Source organism: Eimeria mitis, genomic scaffold, assembly GCF_000499745.2.
Source record: "Eimeria mitis Houghton genomic scaffold, Emh_scaff3153, whole genome shotgun sequence".
Taxonomy (NCBI): Eukaryota; Apicomplexa; class Conoidasida; order Eucoccidiorida; family Eimeriidae; genus Eimeria; species Eimeria mitis.
Genome location: NW_013571495.1, coordinates 2,593 through 3,040, shown reverse-complemented (window position 1 = coordinate 3,040; position 448 = coordinate 2,593).

Genomic DNA, 448 nt, shown 5'->3' with positions numbered 1-448 from the left:
GCTTTTGTTGTCTTCGGCTTTGCAGGCAAACGGCGCGGCTGTAGGGTTTAGGGTTTAGGGTTTAGGGTTTGGGGTTTAGAATGCAGGCGTGCTACTGCTGCTGCTGCTGCTGCTGCTGCTGCTACTGCTGCTGCTGCTGCTGCTGCTGCTACTGCTGCTGCTGCTGCGGTTTGCTGCAGCAGCATTTGTTGTGTTCTTACCGCAAGCCCGAAGCAATGAAGCGGAGGTCACCGGCCTGTTGTTTACACACAAACACTCATTAGGGTTTAGGGTTTAGGGTTTAGGGTTTAGGGTTTAGGGTTTATATTTTGTATAATAAGAAGAATGCACTAGAATATAAAAGTAAAGAATAATAATAAAAAAAACAACACCACCACCACCAACGAAAACAACAAAAACAAAAAACAAAAACAAGAAACAACAACAGCAACAACAACAGCAGCAGCAC